Source organism: Podarcis melisellensis (assembly GCF_964234715.1).
Source record: "Podarcis melisellensis genome assembly, chromosome: 18".
Taxonomy (NCBI): Eukaryota; Metazoa; Chordata; class Lepidosauria; order Squamata; family Lacertidae; genus Podarcis; species Podarcis melisellensis.
In genome coordinates, this window is record NC_138536.1 from 7,127,060 (window position 1) to 7,147,977 (window position 20,918).

At 48.7% G+C, this 20,918-nt stretch overlaps 1 protein-coding gene and 1 long non-coding RNA gene across 2 annotated transcripts in view; one reads left to right on the forward strand and one right to left on the reverse strand.

The window, feature by feature from the left end:
• The window catches only part of LOC309361041, a 559,475-nt gene that overhangs the window by 300,134 nt on the left and 238,423 nt on the right, over positions 1 to 20,918 (forward strand). The window contains exon 2 of the long non-coding RNA XR_014164326.1: positions 10,888 to 10,922. This is a non-coding gene — a long non-coding RNA (uncharacterized lncRNA). The remainder of the gene's footprint in view (positions 1 to 10,887; positions 10,923 to 20,918) is intronic.
• Positions 1 to 20,918, reverse strand: part of SEMA6B (semaphorin 6B) — a 388,774-nt gene that overhangs the window by 262,243 nt on the left and 105,613 nt on the right. The gene's annotated exons all lie outside the window — the stretch shown is intronic.

A 20,918-nucleotide genomic window follows, 5' to 3' on the forward strand; every position in this document is an offset into this window, starting at 1 on the left:
AGAACATTTGCACAACATACAGATAAGCAGCAATCGCACACAGAATCAAGAACAAACAAACAGAGGAAATGGTTGGAGTTTGCAAAGCAGTAGAAGCTGCATAAAGACACCCTTGAAATGCTCGTGCCTGGTATTATTTTTTCAGCCCCCTAATTTATGGGGGGACGCGGGTGGCACTGTGGGTTAAACCACAGAGCCTAGGACCTGCCGATCAGAAGGTCGGCGGTTTGAATCCCCGCAATGCGGTGAGCTCCCGTTGCTCGGTCCCTGCTCCTGCCCACCTAGCAGTTCAAAAGCACGTCAAAGTGCAAGTAGATCAATATGTACCGTTCCAGCGGGAAGGTAAACGGCGTTTCCGTGCGCTGCTCTGGTTCACCAGATGCGGCTTAGTCCTGCTGGCCACATGACCCGGAAGCTGTACACCGGCTCCCTCGGCCAATAAAGCGAGATGAGCGCCTCAACCCCAGAGTCGGCCACGACTGGACCTAATGGTCAGGAGTCCCTTTACCTTTACCTAATTTATGGGGGAAGTTGTGGTTTGTTGTTGCTGCTGTTAAACTTTGGGGAGTCAGAAGCTCTCGCCCCAAAAACGGTGGCTGAGCACCGCTCCCGCCACAAGCAGGATATCGCCCGTGGTGTGTCGGAAGCCCCCAGGCCAGGGAGTGCTGTGGCAGGTCAGGATTGCACCCTGCAATTAGTAACGAAAACACCTCACAGAAATCGCTCCCGGTAAACGCCAAATTTATTTTCTCCCCTTTGGTGTTACGGAGCAGCTATTTTTAAAATATATATTCAGAGAGAGAGAGAGATCTGTATCTCTATCTATATCTGTGCGCGCAGATAATTATATCTAGTCCGCGATGATGAAAAGGTATTTAGATGCTTTGAGGCAGGATGATTTGAAGTTCTGAATCTTCAGAAGATAGCATCGATGCCGGGGCTTGCCAGGGGGGTCGACTTCTGTCACATGCGCCGAGAGATAAACAGGTTACTGAGCGCCAAAGATTAAAGGCTCTTTGCAGGGGGCGCACATCCATGCACTTAGCACGGACTCAAAGGGCAGTTGCTGCCCTTTTGTAGTGAAGGAATTGGTTTCTGTGCAGTCAGTTTGAAACGGGACCCAAAATCCACTTTTTTCCTTTTCCAAGGTAGCATTTCTAAAATGCTTTAACTTGAGCTCTTGAGCCAAACCCCAGCTGTATAAACAAGTGCTCAAAGCTCTCTCCCTTATCAGTCCATGAAGGCTGGTAATGATGGATGGCCTTGTCCATTCCAAAGTGGAACAGGGATGGCACGTCTGGGCCTTATCTTACATCCTGACCACAGAAACGCACAGACCTTGTCAAGTCTGACAAGAGACCCGGGAACGGCGCCAGGAGTTGGTGACCCCCTGCCCCAAGATAAGAGTATAGGAACAGGAACAACCTTTCATGGTCAAGAGTGCTGGAACAGGAACAACTGTTTATGGTCATGGATGTCAACTTGCGTGTATAAGCTGATGGGGCTGAATTCCTGGGGAAGGGGGGAGAGGGTGCCTGGAGGATATATATACTGCATGAAATTTCTCATTTCTTTGGGCTTGCTGTGAGCTGACCACGCAAGTGCCTTCTGCTATCCAAACAGCAGAATAAACTCTTTCTCTGAATCAACCTCGGTGTCATTTGACTTCCTTCCTCCCGTCCGGGAGCAACGCAGACCCCACTGTAGACTGGTAAAGTCTAAAAAGGCTACAGTAGTGACCAGAGCAAACCCCAATCTGCTCCCTTCCCTCATCCTCCCTGCATCTGCCTGCTCCTTCTACCTGCACAGGTAGCTGTGCCCTCCAGAAAAGCCAACCCATTGCTCCTTGTCTTGCTTTGCAGTTTGAGCCAACGAGCTCAGTGGGTAGATGTTACGGAAAAATCTAGGTATGAGGCTGCTCAGTCACCCAGCTCGTTGGGCAGAAGAAGAAGAGAAGAAGAGTTTGGATTTGATATCCCGCCTTTCACTCCTTTTAAGGAGTCTCAAAGCGGATAACAATCTCCTTTCCCTTCCTCCTCCACAACAAACACTCTGTGAGGTGAGTGGGGCTGAGAGACTTAACAGAAGTGTGACTGGCCCAAGGTCACACAGCAGCTGCATGTGGAGGAGCAGAGACGCGAACCTGGTTCCCCAGATTACGAGACTACCGCTCTTAACCACTACACCACACTGGTTCTCAGAGCCTGCAGGTCCCTGCGGAATAAAGGAAGGATTCCGGCCAACCGGAGCAAATAGCTGTAGACCAAAGTTTATTGCGCAATAGGTTCAAAGAGCAAATTTGAACCCCGAGGATGGGGTGACAAAGACTTTTAAAACTTTCCCACCACATCCCAGAATACAGTTCGTACAGCATCATTGCTACCTCACTGACATGTCACCAAAGGGGAGGGGTTAACCTTGGCAAACATGTCCAGACAAGTCCTTGGTACATGATTAGCATAAGCAGACATGGAGGGCAAGACTCAGGTATAAGATTAGCATAGACAAATATGTCTTAGGTACCCACCACCCAGAAGTACAATAGAAGTTCCTTTGCATGTCTGGAGCCTGAGGCGAGTCAGGGGATGAGATTTGGCTTCCTTTGGCTAACAATGAGCCCAGAAATTGTCACCTCTGGGAACTTCCTGGAGTCCTTTTTCAAGGGGAAAATAGCTTTGGAATGGAGGGAACTAGGAAAGGAGATGATTTTATATTATTTTTTAAAGCTAGGTAGCTTCCCTGAACTGTCAAGTTGAAAAGATACATTCAGGCATAATATTTGTAATATTTGACTTTAAAGATGTGCCCCACCCCCCTGTAATTTCTGTAACAGTAGAGCATGAGAATCCTGATCTCCGGGTTGAGGGTTTGAGCCCCACGCTGGGTAAAAGAGTCCTGTGTCTCAGGGGGTTGGGTTAGGTGACTCTCGTGTGCTGTAAAGAATTCTAAGGTCTCAAATACAAAATTAAATGTTCATAAATCGTCAGGGAACTGCCATCGGAGCCAGAGGCGGAGGGAAGGCTCCAGAGGGATGCCGGAGAAGGTCCCAGCAGGGAGAGAGGCAGCCCATCTGCTGGGGAAGGAAATCAGCGTAACACCGGGGGAGAAGGGGGGCAGATGGGGGAATCGGCGAGGGGGCTCCAGGACTCCTCGCCGGAGACCAGCGGGGAGAGCACGGGTCCTCCGCTGCCCACACCCTCCCTGCGCAGAAGGCTTCCGCGCAGGGAGAGTAGGCGGAGACTCGGCGTCAAAGAACTTCTTTGCTGGAAGAAGTTCAAGAAACGCCCACTGACGGATTCTGCCAGCGACTGAGACAGCCACGGGCGAGTGGCTGTCCGGACAGAAAAGGTTCACCCAGGTAACCTAGCCAGGTGTGGCAGCAACTTACGCACGAGCAACCCCTAGAACCATTACATAAATGTACCAGGCAAACACATACATAAGTAGATAAACGATGTGTATGAAACAGTACAGTGGTACCTCAGGTTAAGTACTTAATTCGTTCCAGAGGTCCGTGCTTAGCCTGAAACTGTTCTTAACCTGAAGCACCACTTTAGCTAATGGGACCTCCCGCTGCCGCCGCACCGCCGTTGTGCGATTTCTGTTCTCAACCTGAAGCAAAGTTCTTAACCCGAGGTACTATTTCTGGGTTAGTGGAGTCTGTAACCTGAAGCGTATGTAACCTGAGATACCAATGTAAAGGTAAAGGGACCCCTGACCATTAGGTCCAGTCGCAGATGACTCTGGGGTTGCAGCGCTCATCTCGCTTTAATGGCCGAGGAAGCTGGTGTTTATCCGCAGTGCAATGCAGAAATCTTTTGCCCCATGTGGGACTTGAACCCAAGACCCAGCGATTAAGAGTCTCATGCTTTTCTGACTAATGTAGTTCCCTCCCCCTTCACATAGCTGCAGCACCCAGCACCCTTAGCACACTATTGTTCCCAGGATTCATTTTTCTTCTTCTTCTTTTTAAAAGAAAAATCAATTGCAAACTGATGCAGAAAGGTGGAGATTGTAAGGAGGAAGGCGAGATGGGGGATGTTATTTTAAGACCGTAAAAATGAGAAACTGAAATTGACAGATACACCCGTCTCTAATTGTGACTGAGTAGCGAAAGGGGTGACCGAGACTGCTTCACAACCAATTATCTTTTTCCCAGGGCCTGTCCAAGAAGGCCTAATTTTTGCATAGAGTCAGTGAGCAGGCATCAGATCACTTTTTCAATTATATAAGGTCACTTCTGTTTCAGTGTATCTGAAGAAGAAGTGTGCATGCACAAAAAAGCTTATACCAAGAACAAACTTAGTTGGTCTCTAAGGTGCTACTGGAAAGTGACGCGGGAGGCGCTGTGGGTTAAACCACAGGGCCTAGGAGTTGCCGATCAGAAGGTCAGCGGTTCGAATCCCCGCGATGGGGTGAGCTCCCGTTGCTCGGCCCCTGCTCCTGCCAACCTAGCAGTTTGAAAGCACGTCAAAGTGCAAGTAGATAAATAGGCACTGCTCAGATGGGAAGGTAAACGGTGTTTCCGTGCAATGCTCTGGTTCACAGCAAAATTTGAAGCAAAATTTGAAGAGTTTTGAAGGATAGCTGCATTTCGGGTAACATATTGCTTTGGAGAGTGAGAATCACATAGATTCGCTTTTATAAGTGAACCGATCTGATTTTTCCCCTTGGCCACTCCTGTCGCTGACCCCATGCCACACCTTAATACTTTTTATTTATTTTGATTTTTTATTTAGAGCATTTGTCTCTCCAGCTGTTCATAATTTTTTTTTTCAAAATATAGTCCGGCAGCCCCCCACAAGGTCTGAGGGACAGTGGACCAGCCCCCTGCTCACTGGCGTAGCATGGGGGGTTCAGGGGGGGCCGGCCGCACCGGGCGCAACATCTCATCTAGGGGGTAGGGTTAGGGGCGCAAATCCACGGGTTAGGGGGCGCAAATTACTTGCCTTGCCCCGGGTGCTGACAACCCATGCTACGACGCTGCCTCTGCTGAAAAAGTTTGAGGACCCCTGACCTATATATTACCTCAGCCATTCTTTCCTTCTTTCATTTTTTTTTTTTTTTTGCTCTCTCTGCCACCCCAGGAACAACAGAGGGGGCTGGGTATGTTTAGCCTGGAAAAAAGAGGACTGAGAGGAGATATAATAGTCATCTACTTAATTTTAGTTTTTTAATATTTTAATATTTTTTTTGAATCTGCCCAGAGTGGCTGGGGAAGCCCAGCCAGATGGGCGGGGTATAAATAATAAAATTATGATTATGATTATGATTATGATTATGATTATTATTATTATTATCTTGAGATAGCCAAAGGGCTGCCACATGGAAGATGGAACAAGCTTGTTTCCTCCTGCTCCGGCGGGTAGGACCCGAACCAATTGCTTCAAGTTACAAGAAATGAGATTCTGACTAAACATTGGGAATAACTTTATGACGGGAAGAGCTGTCAACAATGCAGTGGCGTAGCGTGGGGGGTGCAGGGGGAGCTGGCCGGCCGCACCGGGCACAATATCTGGGGGTTAGGGTTAGGAGCGCAAATCCACGGGTTAGGGGGCACAAATTACTTGCCTTGCCCCGGGTGCTGACAACCCATGCTACACCACTGCAACAATGGAATGGACTCCCTCAGGAGGTCTGCCAGAGAGTCTTTAGTTGTTATTGCTGTATTTGCAAGGGGTTGGACTGGATAACCAACTTGACTCAACAATTCTGTAGTTCTATGATCTATCTTTTCTTTTTTGCGCTATTCCATCTCTCTCTCTGCCTCACTCACCTGCGAAATTACCCCCTACTCATTATACACCAGTGTTCTGATCTCAAAAGTGCTTTCTGCTGACTCTTGAAGGAACCAGGCTTCACAATGCAAACTGCCAAGCTGGCTAAAGTGCGGAATTAGAAAAGGAAAGTAAAATCATGAGCACAGGGCTCTGGGTGAAAGCAGGATTGACCGATGGAAAGATGACGAAATAAAAGAACATTAATTGCAGGCACATTCTAGTATGTTCAGGTACAAGTGTCAGAAAACCAGGATAAGGCCATAGATGTCCAACAAGAATGAAGAACTGAAATTGCCACGCAAGGAGGAAAGCGAACATGGGGTCTGTGTGTGTAGGAAATTGTGTTCAGCTATGACGCAGGTGGCGCTGTGGGTTAAACCACTGAGCCCCTTGGGCTTGCCGATTAGACGGTCGGCGGTTCGAATTCCCGCGACGGGGTGAGCTCCCATTGCTCGGTCCCTGCTCCTGCCCACCTAGCAGTTTGAAAGCACGTCAAAGTACAAGTAGATAAATAGGTACCGCTCCAGCAGGAAGGTAAACGGTGTTTCCGTACGCTGCTCTGGTTCGCCAGAAGTGGCTTAGTCCTGCTGGCCACATGACCCGGAAGTTGTACGCCGGCTCCCTCGGCCAATAAAGCAAGATGAATCGGCCACGACTGGACCTAACGGTCAGGGGTCCCTTTACCCTTTATGCCTATTTTGGCTGGGGGGAAACAGGAGCTGGGTTAAGAAGTCAGGATGGAAGAGTAAGAGGAACAGCCCGTTTCAATGATATCTTGAAGAAACTATCAAATCAGAAATAAGGGGAAGTGGTCATCAATTTAGGGATAAGTAGCCAATTAAATACCAGGGGGCAGTGTCGTGATTTGCATAGGTCCAAAAAGCTGGGCATTGACATAATTTTAAGGCTAGAAGGATGAGGACCCCAAATTGGTCTCCAAGCTTCAGAAGGGAGGGGCAACTCTGTCATTCTGGAAGACACAGTTTCTTGCTGGAATAGCTATTGATCTGCTTCTTTAATCTTTGCCCTCACTTCTGCATAAGGGAACAACCTTTCTCGCAAATAAAATTCTGCCCTATTAATCTATTTCTGGTGTCTTCCGGCCTGGTCTGAATATCTGGCATGCCCCGGCGAACCTCGACTGCGTGGTGGCCAAAGGACTATCTGCAATCAGGTGTTGCAATTGAATTAGGATCACGCCTTCAGAAAAAATTAGATCTCGCTTAATTTAATTTTCTTTGCGCCTCATCCCCCTCCCGTCTCTTTTTCTGCAACACTCCATCACTCTCTGATCATCCTCGTCTCAGGAAGTCATATGAAATTAAAATAAGGCCACTGGGCTGCCGAATCCTCACGCCAGAAATGTGTGACGCGGTCTAGGACCCCCGTGGCTGAGGTAAGATTTGAATCCAGCACCCATTCCTCCTGCAGGGACAGAGAATATACAGTGGTACCTCGGGTTACAGACACTTCAGGTTACATATGCTTCAGGTTACAGACTCCGCTAACCCAGAAATAGTACCTCAGGTTAACAACTTTGCTTCAGGATGAGAACAGAAATCGCGCGGTGGCGGCACAGCGGGAGGCCCATTAGCTAAAGTGGTGCTTCAGGTAAAGAACAGTTTCAGGTTAAGAACGGACCTCTGGAATGAATTAAGTACTTAACCCGAGGTACCACTGTACAGTGGAACCTCGGGTTACAGACACTTCAGGTTACAGACGCTTCAGGTTACAGACTCCGCTAACCCAGAAATAGTACCTCGGGTTAAGAGCTTTGCTTCAGGATGAGAACAGAAATCGTGCGGCGGCAGTGCCGCAGCAGCAGGAGGAACCATTAGCTAAAGTGGTGCTTCAGGTTAAGAACAGTTTCAGGTTAAGAACACGCCTCCAGAATGAATTAAGTACTTAACCCGAGGTACTACTGTATATCCATTTTTTGCCGCAAGCAAAATTATTCTGGACTGCTGTTTACCCAAACGCCTAATCTTTCTGTTGTCTCTCTCCCCCCCCCCCATATATTGCTCTCTCCGGTGTGACTTAATCCCCTCTCCTTAAAAATATTTAGGATCAGATTCAGCTCTCCCCACCCACCCCACTGAGGCAACAAAATGTTTTGCATGAGAAAACGAGCTGCCAAACTCCATCCTCTTTTGGCACTGGGCGCCAGCGCTTAAGTTGGCCGGTTCTTAAACATTCAATGCATTCCCTGCCATCACCATGACAAAAAGCAGCTTTATCCTGTCTCTCCCCCCCCCCCCATTCCATTCCGCCACAGAATACAGTATTTCAAAAATGACCCCAAGTCAGGCTGAACTGGGATTCTTTCCCTAATGCAGAGTCTTTTTCGGGGAGAAAAGATAAAGAAAGGAGAGAAGGACTGGAAAGAAGACTGGTTGACCCCACCCCCTGCCCCCTCCCCGGGCACTCACAGCTTTGTATATATTTGACAGTCAAGGAGTCAGAGTTTTCCGGTGAGGCAGGCTGGGGGGGGGATTTTGTCGCCCCTCCGCACATGCCGTTGTTCTTAAGCTCAGCAGTATTTGGAAAATACTGTGTTTAAAGCTTCGTTCTTGGGTTTTGACCGTGCCAAAATTTCAAGGCTTTAAACAGAGGGAACAGGATGCAGCGCTTGCGAGCGCTCTATTGCATTGGTTTTCTGCCTCTCTGCTTCGAAAGAGGGGTGCAGAGGGTCTGCGGTGAGCCAGGCGTTTTTAGGGGGTCTGAGCATTAAAACGCACACACACACGTTCTTCTCAGGCAGTCTGAAGTGAGGCAGTCTATATCTATATCTACTATCTATCTAGATAAAGGTAAAGAGACCTTTGACCATTAGGTCCAGCCGTGGCCGACTCTGGGGTTGCGGCGCTCATCTCACTTTACTGGCCGAGGGAGCCGGCGTACAGCTTCCGGGTCATGTGGCCAGCAGGACTAAGCCGCTTCTGGCGAACCAGAGCAGCGCACGGAAACGCCGTTTACCTTCCCGCCAGAGTGGTACCTATTTATCTACCTGCACCGGTGTGCTTTCAAACTGCTAGGTTGGCAGGAGCAGGGACCGAGCAATGGGAGCTCACCCCGTCGCGGGGATTGGAACCACCGACCTTCTGATCGGCAAGTCCTAGGCTCTGTGGTTTAACCCACAGCGCCACCCATGTCCCGAGATATAGAGATATAGAGATATAGAGATATAGAGAAATAGAGATATAGAGATATAGAGATATAGAGATATAGAGATATAGAGATGTATATCAATATCGATATTGATATAGATATTATATAATTTGTTTGTTTGATTTTTTTCATTAAAAATTTAAACAAAACATATTATCCAAAAACATGTCATCCTTAATTTCCCATTTTCCTACCTCCCCCCACCCTACCCCACCCCCGGCCTTCCCTCAGTTCCAGTCTTTGGTTTCTTTGTGAATGCTGTTCTCTGCATGTTACAAAGTTGTATATCTCCTTAAATTGTTTAACTGATTATTGTCAATCAAAAGTTTGTGAGTGTTTATTCTAAACCTGTCAGGGAGTCCAATTCACTTTGTTGCATCTTCAAATATTTTGTAAAGGGTTCCCTTGTAAAGTGAGGCAGCCTAGAACAGTGGTAGGCAACCTAAGGCCCGGGGGCCGGATCCGGCCCAATCGCCTTCTCAATCCGGCCCGCGGACTGTCCGGGAATCAGCATGTTTTGACATGAGTAGAATATGTCCTTTTATTTAAAATGCATCTCTGGGTTATTTGTGGGGCACAGGAATTCCCTCCAAAATACAGTACAGCCCACCACATGGTCTGAGGGACGGTGGACCGGCCTCCTGCTGATAAAGGTTGCTGAGCCCTGGTCTAGAATCTATAAAATCTAGATTTCACCAGGCTCCACCCATTGACCCATCAAGCTCCGCCCCAAACTGGCCCCAGGCCTTCTAGATTCCTCCATGCCCACCCACATTTTGCTCCAGAGCCTCCACCCAACCTTCCACATTCCTCTAGGCTCCGCCCAGAATTTGAACTTCCTTTTGATCCGGCTCCACCTCATGGCTGTGTCTGGGGGTGGCAGTAGTTCTGAAATCATAGAATCATAGAGTTGGAAGAGACCACAAGGGCCATCGAGTCCAACCCCCTGCCAAGCAGGAAACACCATCAGAGCACTCCTGACATATGGTTGTCAAGCCTCTGCTTAAAGACCTCCAAAGAAGGAGACTCCACCACACTCCTTGGCAGCAAATTCCACTGTCCAACAGCTCTTACTGTCAGGAAGTTCTTCCTAATGTTGAGGTGGAATCTTCTTTCTTGTAGTTTGGATCCATTGCTCCGTGTCCGCTTCTCTGGAGCAGCAGAAAACAACCTTTCTCCCTCCTCTATGTGACATCCTTTTATATATTTGAACATGGCTATCATATCACCTCCTCTTCTCCAGGCTAAACATGCCCAGCTCCCTTAGCCGTTCCTCATAAGGCATCGTTTCCAGGCGAAGTCAGAAAAATCGAAGTCAGAAAAATCTGTTGGTTGCGCCCAGCAGCAAGCATGAGTTTCCATGGATTGGAACGGAGCGATATTTTTATTTCCTAGTTGGGGCTTTCTACTGCATCCCAAAAGGACACACACACACACTTTTGTAGTGATCAGGTGGGACTGTTATGAGGAATTATAACAAATATAGGGTAAGCCATCTGTGTCAGCAATGAAAGCATTGCGTTGACTGGGTTTAAACTATTTTGATATGATTCTTGATCACTCCACAACTCTGCATCCCTGTTCCATTTCTCTTTCTTGACCAGTCACGTACGCAGCCCAGTTGCTTCGCCAGGCAGGCATCTTGGTCCTTTAAGATAGTGGGCAAGTTTTGTCGATGTAGCTTTTCTGATATGTTAATCTTAGGATGTTAATCTTAGGGCCAGGAAACAGGTTTCACATAAAGGTGATAATGATCGCTGGCCTCCTGGCCATCCTTCTTATCATGTGTAATGATTGTTTATGACCTCCGGGGTTGCTGAATTGCAGTTTTGTAGTTTTCCTTTGTAGATTTCATTCATTTACCCAAAAGTATGCATGCCTAACTAGTGTTTGTAGTTTAACTTTGTTCCCGCGTGCGGTTTGTTGAAATGCTTAGAAGAAATCTGATTGGTTCTTACAAACACTCTGTAAAAAGTTCTTTCGTGAATAAAATGACCTGGGCCGAGGGGTGGAGGGACAGAGAGAGACACAGAGAGAGATTATTATACGCACCCTTCCCAGAGTCTTGCTGGTTCAAGCCTCTGTGTGTATTCTTATTAATCAGAGTTCAATCCTTCCTTTACTTTGAGAACACCTCAACTTTCTTTTGCCCAGTTCTCCCCTTTCATCCACCCTCGGAAAGTATACAAAAGCACATTCTATTAGGCGGAATTGCTTTGCGGAAACATGTAGATTAGGCAAAATTGCAGGCGGGCAGGTGCTGATTAGGGAAAATTTACACTAAAACGCTGGCAAATCCCCACGAGGACTATAAAGGAAATCACAAATTGATGTGGGAATGTAGAGAACGCAATTTAAGATTGCATGCCCTCCAATATCCCACTAATCAAAACGCAGGTGCTCATTTTTTTTTTTGGTCCTTAGCTCGCGCGAGAGCCAGATAACTCACGCGATGGGGAAAAAATAATCAGTATCTTTTGGTCCAGCGCTCTGGTGCAAGCCAGCTGATTCATGCCAAAGCACAAACCAAGATGGCTTCTGTAATTCCAGGAAGTCCCACTCAGATTGGAACGGTTGAGGATATGAGACTGGAAAAATGAGAAAGTGGGGGGAACCAAAATGCTCCGCTTTGCCCCCCCTCCGTCCTCATAGGATTTGGTCTCACAATCCTGGTCAGCCTTCTATGTTTCTCAGTAGCATTCTTAACATGTGGGGTGCGGGTGGCGCTGTGGTCTAAACCACTGAGCCTCTTGGGCTTGCCGATCGGAAGGTCGGCAGTTCGAATCCCCAAGATGGGGTGAGCTCCCGTTGCTCTGCAACAGCTCCTGCCAACCTAGCAGTTCAAAAGCACGTCAAGTGCAAGTAGATAAATAGGTACCACTCCAGCAGGAAGGTAAATGGCATTTCTGTGCGCTCTGGTTTCTGTCATGGTGTTCAGTTGCGCCAGAAGCGGTTTAGTCCTGATGGCCACATGACCCAGAAAGCTGTCTGCAGACAAATGCCAACTCCCTCAGCCTGAAAGCGAGATGAGCACCGCAACCCCACAGTCACCTTTGACTGGACTTAATCTTCTAGGGGTTTTTTGCCTTACCTTTTACCCAGAACTGGACATAGTGGGTTGGTCCAAGGTTAACCACGCTCAGAGCAGACACGTTGAATTTAAAGGACATGACTTACATGAGCCTGTTAATTTCAATGGTCCCACTTTGAGTAGAAGTTGGGACTTTAGATGCAGCCTGGCCAGTCCTGTTAGGGTCCAAAAGCCAGCTTTTGTTGTTGTTGTTTGGTCGCTTAGTTGTGTCCGCCTCTTTGTGACCCCTTGGACCAGAGCACGCCAGGCACTCCTGTCTTCCACTGCCTCCCGCAGTTTGGTCAAACTCATGCTGGTAGCTTCGAGAACACTGTCCCACCACCTTGTCCTCTGTTGTCCCCTTCTCCTTGTGCCCTCCATCTTTCCCAACATCAGGGACTTTTCCAGGAAGTCTTCTCTTCTCCTGAGGTGGCCAAAGTCTTGGAGCCTCAGCTTCAGGAGCTGTCCTTCCAGTGAGCACTCAGGGCTGATTTCCTTCAGAATGGAGAGGTTTGATCTTCTTGCAGTCCATGGGACTCTCAAGAGTCTCCTCCAGCACCATAATTCAAAAGCATCAATTCTTCGGCGATCAGCCTTAATAAATTGAGGACAATGCCACTACCTTAAACTTAACCCCTTGCCCTGTGGATAGAGGGTCTTGCAAACCTTTCCTCGCACTCTTCCCTCGATGGCGGAGCGAGTAAGCAGATCCGAAGACTGCTGATAAAGACTGGTCTCAAGCCATGAATTGTAGTATCTGGAGATCTGCAGGGAAAGCGTAGTTTGATACCTTGTCTAAACAGATTGACTTTCAATCCATCAACTCCAGGCAGCTGCTGGCTAGCTGGCTTTTTCATTTTTGTTCTTTTCCATTTTTATTTTAAAGGAAGCAGCTGCAGAAGTGGGCCTTTGGGAAAAGAAACCTCCAGCTTTCAGAGAAGGTGGGGAGGGGGAATTGGGGGGAAGCGGTGGTTCTGCGGCACCCACCTGGTGCCGGTGAGGGGCCAGTGCTGAGACGTGGCTCTCAGTCTCCGCCTCCATCCAGAGGAATACAGGCAGCCCTGAGCACGGAGCTGAGTCAGCGGCGAACATCCACAAAGCGATTTCTCTGGGGACCAAGGGAGGAGAAGGAGAATGCAAGACAGTCAAGTGCTTCTGACGGCTCCTGGATTAACTAAAAGGGAACCGTTTAAACCCAGGCAATAAATGAGTTAAGGAGGGTGTAAAAGTTGGCCCAGGGGTGAGGTCCCAGCAGGGCTGCAAATCTGCCGAGCGGAAAGGAAAGGCGTCTGCAACTGGGTTGCAAAAGTGGCACCTCACTTGGCTTTCCCTCCAAGCTCACAGCTCCGCTGCCGCCCTCAAGGAGACATCCTCTCCCTGAGCTGGGATGGAGGCAACAAGGGTGCAATTCAGGGTGAACAGGAGAGAAGAAGAATGGTCTAAGTGTCATTAGCTCAGCCTACACTCGAGTAGGACCGTGGCAGAGACACATGCCCGACTGGCATGTTCTCTCCCTCCTGGCCGATCATTTGGGAGTGTCAAAAGTTTTCTGGGAAATGATATATAATGAACTGAAAAAGGTATTTAAGTATACCTTCTCTAAGAAACCAGAGGCCTTCCTTTTGGGCATTGTCGGCCAAGGGGTGGTAAAGAAGGACCGAACATTTTTTATGTACGCAACAATAGCAGCAAGGATACTTCTCGCGAAGCATTGGAAAACTCAGGATCTACCCACACTGGAAGAATGGCAGATGCAACTGATGGACTATATGGAACTGGCCGAGATGACCGGCAGAATCCGAGACCTGGGAGAGGAGACGGTAGAAGAAGACTGGAAAAAATTCAGGATTTATTTGCAAAAACATTGTAAACTGTATGAATGTTAAGCAGGATGCTTGATTAGAAACAATTTGGCATCATTAAAATAGATGAAGTGAATTAGGAAGATAAGTTTAAAATGTGAGAAAAAACAAAATTTTTGGATAATTATTTAAATTTAATTTTTCAAGGAGCATAACTAAGGCATCTAAAATTTGAGATATAACATGGAAAATCAGACAGTAAGGATGGAAGTAAGGTAATAAATGGCTGGTTTAATTTTATAACGTGGAAGGTAGGAGCGGGAGATGTGAGGAGGTCCTAAGGAGATAAGAAAATATGTCATGTTATGTAATAATTTTGTTTGTTTGTTTTATATTGTAACTTAAAAATTTCAATAAATATTATTTTAAAAAAACCAAAAGCTTTCTTCTGCCTGAACATCACAGTGACCGATGCCAACAGATATCGGTACACTTAGGGATCCTCAGAGTCTGCGCAGTTCGCGTGACAGACCTCAGCAACTCAGCATTTTGGCTAATCTACTTTATTTACATATAAACACACACGGAGCACTGCAACATGGCTCCCTCTCTCTCAAGCATCAGACAGCAAAGAGAAAAAGAACAAAGGACAATAGTCCCACTTCACAGAACACAGGAACACAAACATCCTGTCTCCGTCACTTCCCAATCTGTGGAGTCAAAGCATACACCGTCATGTGAAAAACAACAATCCCGTGACTGCAATCATGGAGCGGGAATTCTAACAGGGAGAATGCAAAGTTGCCTTTCCAACTTTTCATGAAGGCCGTGACTTGCGTGACAGACCTCAGCAACTCAGCATTTTGGCTAATCTACTTTCTTTACATCTAAACGCACACAGACCACTGCAGCATGGCTCCCTCTCTCTCTAGCATGGAGTCCGCTCCACTGTCAAAGAGCTCTTACAGTCAGTTCTTCTCTCTCTCTTTGTGCAAATGCAAATCTGCTAGGCTCACCTTTAAAGGGAAATATCTCAAAGTTGGATTTCTCCTTCATCCCTAACGGCCAGCCAAATGAAAAGCCCCCACCCCGTAGCCCCAAGAAGGCTGGCAGAGGAACCCAGGATCACATTTTTTTTCCATGGAGGCCAGAATCCTGAAGGACAGGACCACCCAAACCCTGCCGTTCCACTCCCTCCCTCCCAAGGCACAGGTCCCAGTCTTGAACCCGTGCAGGCCGTTCCTCTCCACAATTTTTTCTCTCTGCGTTCCATTCACGCTCTCAGCCAATTCAGAGCTATTGTGGCGCCTTTTTTCTCTTTGGCCAAAGGCCGGCATCATTCAGAAACAAGCGCTGCGTTAGCCACTTCCAGAAGCTGCCATTCAGCTTAGACGGAAAGAAAAAAAGGGGGCGGTGAGAGGGTAGGGGGCTGTGTGGGGAGTGGGGGTGCTCAATCTCCATACAGCAACCAGTACGAACCACTCCCAAATTCTAGCGAGCCCATTGCACCCTTCAGTGACCCCAAAGGGTTTTTCAAAGGGAAGAAGAGAGTGCGATAGAATCACAGAATTGTATAGCTGGGAGGCAGCCCAAGGTCATCTAGACCAACCCACTACAATACAGGAATCACAGCGTCCCTGACAGATGGCCATCCAACCTCTGCTTAGAAACCTCCAAGGAAAGAGAGTCCAACCCCTTCCGAGGGAGACCGTTCCACTGTCAAACAGCTCTTGCTGTCAGAAAGGTCTTCCTGATGTTTAGCCAGTGTGGTGTAGTGGTCAAGAGCAGTGGACTCGTAATCTGGTGAACTGGGTTCACTTCCCCGCTCTTCCACCTGCAGCTGCTGGGTGACCTTGGGCTAGTCACACTTCTCTGAAGTCTATCAGCCCTCTTCTTTGTGCTAGTCCAGTGGATTACCCGAGAAGCAAGGTCCAAGTCCGGTCCGTGGTCAAAGGTGCAACATGGAGGCAGTCTGTAGTAGCTGAAGCTGGGTGCAGGGCAGGGAGTCGGGTGAAGTCAGGAACAGGCTGGCAAGCAGGGAGCCAGGGCGGGTCAGGAGCTCTGGCAGGAAAGCAGGACAGGGTTCAGACAGGAACTAGCAACCAACAACGTTGCTCCCGCAACCTGGGACTGGGCTGGCTGGCTTTTATCTGCCCCGAGGCATAGGGCGGCCCCGATCCTCTGGTGACTTGCCTCTCCCAGCCTGGAGGCGAGCACTCCTCCTGCGGGAACTTAGTTCCCTCCGCCTCTCTGCCCTGAGCCTCTGCAGCTCAGGAGAGGCTGGAGGGTTACCGGACCCAGAGGCAACCTCAGCTTCCCCTGACAGGGCTGAGAGTGGAGCACCTGCAGGAAATGGGTCCTCCATCACCTCAGGAGCCGGAGCAGACTCAGCCGCTGCCTGCACCTGGGGACCCAGCACAGGTGAGCACCCTTCAGGCTCAGGATCCAGCCCCGGCTCAGTTGGCTCTGGAGGCGGGGAATCCTGTGCAGGCTGGAATCCCTCAGGTTCAGCATCCGAGTCCGAATCCCAGGCCATCACATTCTTCTTCATGTAACTTGAAGCCATTGGTTCGGGTCCTACCTTCCAAAGCAAGCTTGTTTCCTCTTCCATGTGACAGCCCTTGAGATATTTGAAGTTGGCTATCACCTCTCCTCTCAGTCTCCTCTTTCCCAGGCAAAACATACCCAGCTCCTTCAACCGTTCCTCATCAGGCTTGGTTTCCAAGGAGGAGGAAGCAGTTCTTCCCTGATCACTAAGCCCTGTTTCTCCTTCAGCTCCAACACCACCTCCTCCCAGGATTCTCTTTCTTCTCTCCCTCTGTCCACTCATCGTCATCCCACCACCATTCCCAGGCTCTGCTCCTTCTCCTTCCCTTCCCAGCTAGTTCCTCCCACCATTCCTCTGGCTCCAACCAGTCCATAACAGTCACCCTCTTCCCCCTTCCCTCCTTGCCCCCTGACTGCCCCCTTTCGAAAGCCCCATGCCGCTCTAAGTGCACCTGACCTGGTGTGCTGGATTTTACCCAAGCAACGCAGTCTAGGTCCAGTCCCGAAGCCAAGGCTTCCGCGAGGAATCAGTCCAACGGGGCCAAGGCAGGACACCAGGCAAGGTCAGGGTCTCAGACAGGTTCTAGCAAACAGCAATGTTGCTCCCTCAACCTGGGGCAGGGTCCGACAGCCTTTTATCTTTATCGGGGTAACGGCCGGTCCTGATCCCCCAGCGACTCCCTGTTTCACCAGAAGGTGAGCACTCTTCCTGCGAGTACTCAGGTCTCTCCTTCTCTCAGACCTCAGTCTCTGCAGCTCAGGAGATGTCGGTGGGTTCCTAGACCCAGGGGCTGCCTCAGCCTCCCCTGACCCAACCGGTTTTGGAGCAGCTGTAAGCGATGGCCCAGCTGGAGGCAACGAGGTCATCCCCGCATCTGGAGCCAGGGCAGGCTCAGGCCCCTGACTCAGCCCAGCTGGGGTTTGTTGCAGGGGAACCTGTGCAGACTGGGACTCTTCAGGATCAGGCCCCAGACTAGGTTCAGATGCCACCTGAGGCAAAGGATCCGGGGCGGACTGAGACTCCTCTGGTTCCGAGTCTGAGCCCGAGTCCCAGGCCATCACACCTGGGGTGATCTGGAGCTGCCTCAACCTGCTCCAGTTTAATTCCAGATGGGTCTGATTCAGCAAAGTTTGGCTTGGGATTCAGGATCTGACTGGGGCAGTTGCATGGTCCTCATTCTGACTGCACAGAGACCCGCACTTGGAGGAACAAATTGCCTATTAGTACTCAGGAGAAATAGTCAAGGGAACTTCCTCATTCCTTGCCGGAATCACAATCCCCACAAAACCACCCGCCTTTGTAACTGCTGGGGCTCCTTTGGGGATTGCAAAGGGGTGACGTTGTTGGGTGCTAAACGCCGCCTTCCCCTCTGCTGTAGCATCAAACGGCGTCACGTTGGAAGTTCCCCCAGAAGGAGCGAAGTATTAAGCAGCCATGCACAGATGTAAGTGAGGAAGATCGGTAGAAGGAAGGTCCCCCGGGACGGCGGCAACGCAACTCTGTTGTGTTGCTGTTTTAAAAAACACACAGGCTGAACGCCGCCAAAGCCTGATTATGCAGCTGCCTTGGCCTCCAGAGGATACGCCACTGGGAAGCTGGCAACTTCAGTTCCTGTTGTCTTCCGGGCACAATTAAGAACCTTCCTGGGAGCTCGAGAGATACCAGCTTTGCCTTATCTTAAAGCATTGGGTGAGCCGGTTTAAGGAGTCCCAACAGGACGTTTCGGCTAAGTCCAAACAACTCTCCGTCTCTTCCCTGTTAAGATGATCCATCTTCCTCCCCATGCAGAATTCGGAGAAGTGCAAATTTCAAAGGATAGCTGCGTTTCGGGTGTTGTTTCTGAAAGTGCGAAATAATGCTTTGCCAACGAGAAGTTTGTCATCCCATGGCTGAAAACTATGGCCAGAAAAGCCACCTCGATTGGACTGCCATCATCCCTCCTATATCATCTGGGTTACGACACTGCCCTTGAATCCCGGAGGCAAAGGTTTTGGGACATCTCACATAGCGACCTGCGACCCCGATCTTATGTAATTTGTAGCCCGGTCGCAGCTGGAACCCAATACGGGTACGACTTTCAGATATCCTCATACCTTAGGAATTTGTCTGTACCTACCTATCGGCGTTTATTTACCAAAGGCGGAATAAGTGTAATTCCCTCGGGAGTTCTAAATGGCAGACTGAAAGGCACCCCCTATCAGAAAAGGCTTTGTTTATGTTCCCAGGACGTGGATTGTATGAAGCATATCCTACTGTATTGTGGGATCAAACCCTTACTGGCAAATTTGCCGGGACAATCTGAAGCCTCCCATATTAAATATCTTTTGGAAGACAGGTCAAATGATATTACACTGGCCGTTGCAAAGTTTCCTTTGGAGGTTATAAGAAACAAAGAACATTATGCCCTAGATAAAACAAAATGACTGCCTTGGTTTCTTCCATCTGTCTGTCTGGTCGTTTTAACTGTATCTAGTTTTGAAATTTGTTTTGTGGATCTAGGAGTCTTGGTTGACCACAAAGTTGACATGAGCCAACAGTGTGACGCGGCAGCTAAAAAAGCCAATGCAATTCTGGGCCGCATCAATAGGAGTATAGCATCTAGATCAAGGGAAGTAATAGTGCCACTGTATTCTGCTCTGGTCAGACCTCACCTGGAGTACTGTGTCCAGTTCTGGGCACCACAGTTCAAGAAGGACACTGACAAACTGGAAGGTGTCCAGAGGAGGGCAACCAAAATGGTCAAAGGCCTGGAAACGATGCCTTATGAGGAACGGCTAAGGGAGCTGGGCATGTTTAGCCTGGAGAAGAGGAGGTTAAGGGGTGATATGATAGCCATGTTCAAATATATAAAAGGATGTCACATAGAGGAGGGAGAAAGGTTGTTTTCTGCTGCTCCAGAGAAGCGGACACGGAGCAATGGATCCAAACTACAAGTAAGAAGATTCCACCTCAACATTAGGAAGAACTTCCTGACAGTAAGAGCTGTTTGACAGTGGAATTTGCTGCCAAGGAGTGTGGTGGAGTCTCCTTCTTTGGAGGTCTTTAAGCAGAGGCTTGACAACCATATGTCAGGAGTGCTCTGATGGTGTTTCCAGCTTGGCAGGGGGTTGGACTCGATGGCCCTTGTGGTCTCTTCCAACTCTATGATTCTATGATTCTATGGACCCCAACAAAGTTTTTTGATATGGTTTACAAAGGATGAAGAAGTCAAATGTCAGGAATGAGCCAGGTCCTAGCGAAGGTTTGCAGTCAACTGCAGAAAGCAGCCAGGAACAGAGAGGCTTAGATGATAGTCAGGCAGGGGAAGAAGAAGAAGAAGAAGAAGAAGAAGAAGAAGAAGAAGAAGAAGAAGAAGAAGAAGAAGAAGAAGAAGAAGAAGAAGAAGAAGAAGAAGAAGAAGAAGCAGCAGCAGCGGCGGAGGAGGAGTTTGGATTTGATATGCCACTTTATCACTACCCGAAGGAGTCTCAAAGCAGCTAAAAATCTCCTTTCCCTTCTTCCCCCACAACAAACTGTGAGGTGAGTGGGGCTGAGAGACTTCAGAGAAGTGTGACTGGCCCAAGGTCACCCAGCAGCTGCATGTGGAGGAATGGGGACACGAACCCAGTTCACCAGATTACGAGTCTACTGCTCTTAACCACTACACCACACTGGCTCTTCCTGATGTTGACAGAGAGACTGATAAGGCAGTAGCTGAGAGCAGGCTAGAACACAGCCAAAGCTTGCTGGAAGCACAATCAGGCAGGAACAATCAGGCAGGAACAAACTCAGAGACAGCCTCTCAGAACCAGAAGAGGTTGGAGCTGATCCAATAAGTTTGAAGTCGGCCAATGGGAGGATTGTTAGATGCAGCCCTGCTCTCCATCCTGTGACTCAGCCTCTTTCCAAGTAATAATAATAATAATAATAATAATAATAATAATAATAATAATAATAATAATAATAAAATATCTATATCCCACCCTCCCCAGCCAAAGCTGGGCTCAGAGCGGCTAACAACAGTAAAAATAACACAGTTTACATAAAATCACAATCAATTAATTGAAATACATTCTGAAATCAATTCATTCTAAAATCAATTCAGAGTCAAATTAATGGCAACCATTGGGCTAGAGTTCTGTGAAGATTGCCAAAGTGGGGAGTCAGGCTGTGCCTTGGCCAAAGTCCTGGTGGGACAGCTCTGTCTTGCAGGCCCTGCCGAAAGATGTCAAGTCCCGCAGGGCCCTGGTCTCTTGTGACAGAGCGTTCCACCAGATTGGGGCCACGGCCGAAAAAGCCCTGGCTCTGGTCAAGGCCAGTCTAACCTCCCTGCGGCCCAGGACCTCCAAGATGTTTTTATTTGAAGACCGTAAGTTCCTCTGTGGGACATACCAGGAGAGGCAGTCCCATAGGTACGAGGGTCCTAGGCCGTATAGGGCTTTAAAGGTCAAAACCAGCACCTTAAACCTGATCCTGTCCTCCACCGGGAGCCAGTGCAGCTGGTATAGTACCGGATGAATGTGATCCCGCAGTGAGGACCCCGTAAGGAGCCTCGCCGCGGCATTCTGCAC